The following is a 6,000-nucleotide window of genomic DNA, read 5'->3' on the forward strand; positions in this document are numbered from 1 at the left end:
ATTCCAGGTGTAGCCTCACCAAGGCCCTGTATAATTGCAGCAAGACATCCCTGCTGCTGTACTCGAATCCTCTCACTATGAAGGCGATATACCATATACAAGCTTGTTAGCTATTAGCACCCCATTGGATTTTAATTACTCACATGATCATTAAAATAACTAATTGTAACATCGCTCTAGGAGTCCAAAAAAAATTCAAGTACTTTCAGTAGTAAAATAATTATAGTTCTGACATACATATGGATAGGCATAAATTTTGAAAGCTATAGCTGGTGAGTATTTATGCACAATTATACAAAAATACACAGATAGTACAACACAGAAACTGGATATCCGGCCCAACCAGTCTGTGTTTGCTTTTAATTTCAATGTGAGCAAATAGTTCTAATCCTACTTAACTACCCTGTTCCCATATCCATTCCTCCACTTTTCCTTTATCTACCTATTCAATCTAATCTTGAATGTTAATATAGTTTCTGCCTCAACCTTAAAACTGGAATGAATTCCACACCTTAGAACACTGTATAGAAAGAAGTTCTCCTGCCCTCTGCCCTAAATCTCTTACATTTAATCTTGTATCTATGGCCCCTTGTTCTTGATCCCTACTGGAAATAGTATACTTTTATATGTGGTAGCAGTGCCCAACTTGCACACTGAGACTGGCCTGCTTGGACATTTTCTCTGATCCTCTATGGCCTTACAATATTTTTCCTGGTAAACATCTTCTGTTTCCATATGAGCAATGAAAAGACTTACACTAATATAGCACCTTTCACAGCCTCAGGATGTTCCAAAGTGCTTTACAGCCAAATAAGTACTTTTGAAGTGTAGTCACTGTTTTAATGTAGGGAAAGATAGTAGCCAATTTGCACAAAACAATGTCTCACGAATAGCAGTGAGAAATATGACAAGATAATCTGTTTTAGTAATGTTGGTTCAGGGATAAATATTGGCCAGGATAAAAGGAGAATTACCCTGCTGTTAATCAAATAGTGCTATGGGATTGTTTACATCCATCTGAGAGAAGCATGGTTTAATGTCTCAACCAAAAGATAGCACCCTCAATGGGGCAACGTTCTCAGTACTGGACTGATGTGTTAACCTGGATTATGGTCAAGTCTCTGGAGTATGGTTTAAACCCATAACCTTCTGACTTAAAGGCAAAAGTGCTACCACTGAGCCAAGGTTGACAATCTGACACTACACAAATTAGCTTTGACCACTTTCCTGCACACTATGTCCTTAAACTTAATGTGTGCCCGATGATCAGGTTAACATGTCTACGGGACGTGAAAGCAGATTAATGCAGACAATGACTACAGTCATGCTACAACTATGTTCACAGAGGCGCCATCAAACTGAAATCAAAATGCATTTAAAAGGCACTTCATCAGCTAGTGTGTAAGCAGCCAATGAGCATAGAGGATACCTTTCTGGTCTTAGTTTGCTTGCCCATGTGTTGTCATTCCTTGGTTTCTGAATGACACCTCACTCCGATACAGTGCAGCTCAGTAGGGAAGCAAATCTCCAACCTCAACTCTGTGGCATGCACATTTTTAATGCATCAATCCACTACAGGAGCATGTGAAATTTCATTTCAGTTAAATGATTTATCTAATAATTTCTAAAATGAATCTGGAAGATGCCATATAATTTATGTTGTAAATCAAGTTAAGTTTGTGTTTTAAGGCTTTTTTTTTACAAGTTTTATCTGTATGTATATATTTATCAAACTTTAGCTTACAAAAGTTCTAATATTGATGAGATGTAACATTTTGAATATTTTCACAGTAGCCATGGGCCCACAAAGGAGGAGCATATCACTGCTATTCAAAACAGCCTGCCACCCAAAAAAAGCATGTTGTAGTCAACCATGTAAGCAGGGATTTCACAACTGCATTTGCCAGAAAGATTTCAGTTGTTCACAAGTCAGTACAAAAGATTTCAGTTATTCACAAGCTAGGATAGAGTGTACCTTTATCAGATAGAATTACTTCAGGCCAGTGAACCCCCACTTAGGGTATGTTTAGTTTTTAGAGGCAAGGCTGTTTTCCCGATCAGCAATTTTATCTGCTTCTATGTATCTCCAAGTCACCTGTGGCATGAGCATTAACTTACTTGGTTCAGCAATAGAAAACTGCTTGTGCCTTTGATCCTCAAGGTGAATTGAAAAATGATGAGTGGAGAAAACCATCCAAAGAATGATCGGAGGATAGGGTCTCAATACATGAAATTTGGTTAGGGCAGGTGTTCTCCTGAGTCATGCATTGAGGTCATGGCAAGACTACGTCATTGGAAGAAGTAGAGCTCCTGTGTTCTAGGAGCCACATCTGTAACAGCAATCATCAAAATTCTTTCATGAGTGTTGAAAAAAATTTATGCTTATCAGCTATCTTTAGAATACTCATGAAAAGACAATGGTATCATTCTGGGCTTTTATTTGATAGCTCTATTGTCCCTTTTGTATATATATAATATATATATGATTCAAAAATAATCCACTGCTTTATGAGCAAATAGTTCTTTATTAATGGTGTTGTATCAAATCTGGAACTGTCTCATTGCAAGAAGTGAAAAATAGAATGATCAAATATTGTGAAATGAATATACCTATTTGGCAAAATTAACTGAGCCACTATTCAGCTCTAATGTAAATTGTGGAGAAAGTTTCTGAATACTCTTCCAACTCCATCGCCATCTTGTCTGTGTGATGTTATATATCTATATATAATAAACAATTATATTAATTAACTGAACATGTGGGCAATGTCACAGGCAATTTAGTATTGGATCAAATTCAAATCAGATAATTTTACTCTTGTGATACTTTGGTAAAAATGCTCCACATCAGCATGTTCTGATATGTGGAGAAGGGTGAATTTCTTTTGGAAACTGCATAATTTTCCCTGTGTTTCCTTTGCTGTAACTTTTCCAAAATACACAAAGCAGTGGAAATGTACCTTTAAAGTATAAGAAGAATGAAGGTTTGCAGTGGTCCCTTTAATTCAATCGCAATACATAAGGCATTTAAACCTAGTTGCATTCTGAATCATGCCCCCAGCTGAACTCTAGATATGAATGCTGTTCAAGCTTCTGATTAGTTATCTCTGATGCTGTTGGCTAGGGAAAGAAGCAAAGCCATACAATTTAAACAGAAAGATCCTACACAGAGCTGTATTTAGAATTCTTGGGCCCCGCGCATCAAAAGCATTCAGGGCCTTCTCTATCACAACCCCCTCCCCCCACCCCACAACTGATCCATTAAAAAACGTAAATGTAGTAAAATGCATGAAGAAAAAGGACTATAAAAGCACTGCATTAATAATAAAGCAAAACGTATCGCAATACACTGCGCTTAAATGAAATTCATCCAACTGTTGTTTGCAGTTCTTCTGCATAATTGTGAGTTTTATCAGGGACCCCATATCTAGCTAGAGCGCCTGGGCATGGGTCCCATTAGGTCCATGCATTAATCCACCCCTAATACTATGTGATTTGTTCAGTTATGTGCATGACTGGCAGCAGCTTTTAAATTTAGCTAACAATTATTCAAATCCAAGGAACCATAGCAATTCTTTTATGGGCATTTAATTAGCTTAGGCTATTCAAATTAGAGACAGTATTGATCTGAAACTATTGCAAACTAGTAAGACAAATGAGCTTGCATAGTTGATAAGAATATTTCAAAGTAACTATATACTCAAGTTAATTATAAAATATGTAGGTTAGTCTAGAGATACTGAACCATTTGTTATTTTTCTTATCTAAGGAGTTGGTATAGTCTAAGTTCTACTATATAAATTATATTGTAATGTTACCTTTGCTTCATTGGGAGCATTCTTGCCTGAGAGTCAGAAGGCTGTGGGTTCAAATTTTGCTTGAGCACAAAATGTAGGCTGACATTTCAGTGCAGTACTGAAGAGTGTTGTACTGTTGAAGGAATTGTTTTTCAGATGAGACATTAAACTGAGGTAATATCTGACTGCTCAGGGTCCCAGTGTCATCAACGAACATTATTAAAAGCAGGTTATCTGATCATTCGTTCAATTGCTGTACCCAGACAGCTGTGTTTGCCTGTATAACAGTGACTGTACTTCAAAAGTATTTCATCGCTGTGATGTGTTTTGGGACATTCTAAATATTTAATAACATTCTATGTAGTTGCAAGTTTTTTTATTATTTCTTTGTTGATTGTTTATCTTTGTTCAATGAATTCATTTAAAATTTTACCACTTCTTGAAAGACACAGAATATACCTAATAGCTAAAGACATCTAAAGAGAATGGTTCTGATATCCTGGGCACACTGTCAATGCTCATCTATGTGAATAGTTTAATAGGAAAGCTGAAATATTTAAAGTAAGAACATGTTATGGAAGTGCTTCGACTCTTTAATTTTTTTGAGGACTTGTGTTTTAGAATTGTGGAGATGAATTCATTGGAGGACTGAAGTGATTCCATAGATGGGCTTTGTTTTTTTTTGAAAGGTCACTGGAAGGACTTTGGGGCTTGAGCTTTCTGTTTAAAAAAACAACTTACTGGAAGTCACATGTCTTGATCTAAGAAAACAGCAAATGGCTTGGTGACTAGGGGGAGTTGCTTGCAGAGAAGTGACATGTCAAGGTTTATTGCGGTGAAGAGTTGGTTTCATTTTGAATACTGTTTTGAGTCAGTTGAGTCAGCTTGCTAAGAGAGAAGACCAGTTCATCCTCTGTCCATCTCTCTGAGAAACTCTGTGAATCCAGTATGTGATAGCTGAAACCCCTGATGCTGCATTTCTCCTGGAAAGCCTGCCATACTAATCATCAATGCAGTCTGAAGACAACTGCTCCAAATAGATCCCAGTGACCGCCGTCTACGCATATTTGGCATGCGAGAATAAAAGGGACAACTGATATCATTTCATATCCTCTCATTTTCCTTCAAAATTTAACAAGTATTTGGCCAAAAATTTTCTTTTGTCTTTTTTGGTAAAGAGATCTCTGCAGAGAAAATTTCTTTTTTTTTTCTTTAACTGGTGTGTGTGTTGGGCTAAGGCAGAAGGGAACTTTTATATTTCATTTTGTGTGTTAATACTTTGCATCTTTACTGAATGAGTCTTGTTTTATAATAAATTGATAATATTGATGTCTACTAAAGAAACCTGGTTGGTGGATATTATTCTGAAATAAAAATAGAGAACATAATTGTCTGTACCGGTAACTGGGTAAACATTTAAATATATGTTGTGACCTGTGGAGAAGTGGACCTAGAGCAAGGCAGTGCACTCTTCTCATCATGGTTGTAACAAACAGTAGAAAATAAGCCAAAACAGCTATCACACTATATGTTTAATGTACATTTTCCAATGCTGATCACAGCAACCAAATTCATAATGGTGATTTCATACAAAAAGTACTTTTGAAAATTGCCCCACTGAACAGTGACAACAGCTTCAATAATATGGGGAAATGGGGAGTTTAATAATATAAAAATATATATTAATGTATTAACCAATCATTTCCTCTTGAGCTTATAAGACTTACAGAATTTTTATTTTTCACTTAATTGCTTTTTCCTACTATATCACAAGCATTGTACAGAAAAAAAGTAATTTTAAGAAGCAATAGTAGGAGTTTTAAGTCAGTTAAATCAAGTTCCGTATTTATGTAATTATCACCAAAATATTCAAAATAAACTAAAGTTAACAGCATTTGCTGTTGGAACAACCTATTTGCCTTTTACGTGGAAGTGCAGACCTTGTGCAATATGTGTAAATGAAACCGATACAATCTAGATGCACTGCAGCAACTTGCCAATACTCCTTCGACAGCACCTTCCAAACCCGTGACCTCAATGACCTAGAAGGATACGGGCAGCAGATGCATAGGAACATCACCACCTGCAAGTTCCCCTCCAAGTCACACACTATCCTGACTTGGAATTATATCGCCGTTCCTTCACTGTTGCTGGATCAAAATCCTGGAACTCCCTTCCTAACAGCATTGTGGGTGTACCTACC

At 36.6% G+C, this 6,000-nt stretch overlaps 1 protein-coding gene across 2 annotated transcripts in view; it reads right to left on the minus strand.

The window, feature by feature from the left end:
• The window catches only part of rab3gap1 (RAB3 GTPase activating protein subunit 1), a 118,384-nt gene extending 116,117 nt beyond the window's left edge, over window positions 1–2,267 (minus strand). The window contains exon 1 of one of the 2 annotated variants that reach the window (XM_068035073.1): window positions 2,119–2,267. The gene's annotated coding sequence lies outside the window, so the exon portion shown is untranslated. The remainder of the gene's footprint in view (window positions 1–2,118) is intronic. The other variant, XM_068035074.1, reaches the window with a different exon arrangement.
• Between the last annotated feature and the right edge of the window lie 3,733 nt (window positions 2,268–6,000).

Source organism: Heterodontus francisci, chromosome 7, assembly GCF_036365525.1.
Source record: "Heterodontus francisci isolate sHetFra1 chromosome 7, sHetFra1.hap1, whole genome shotgun sequence".
Classification (NCBI taxonomy): Eukaryota; Metazoa; Chordata; class Chondrichthyes; order Heterodontiformes; family Heterodontidae; genus Heterodontus; species Heterodontus francisci.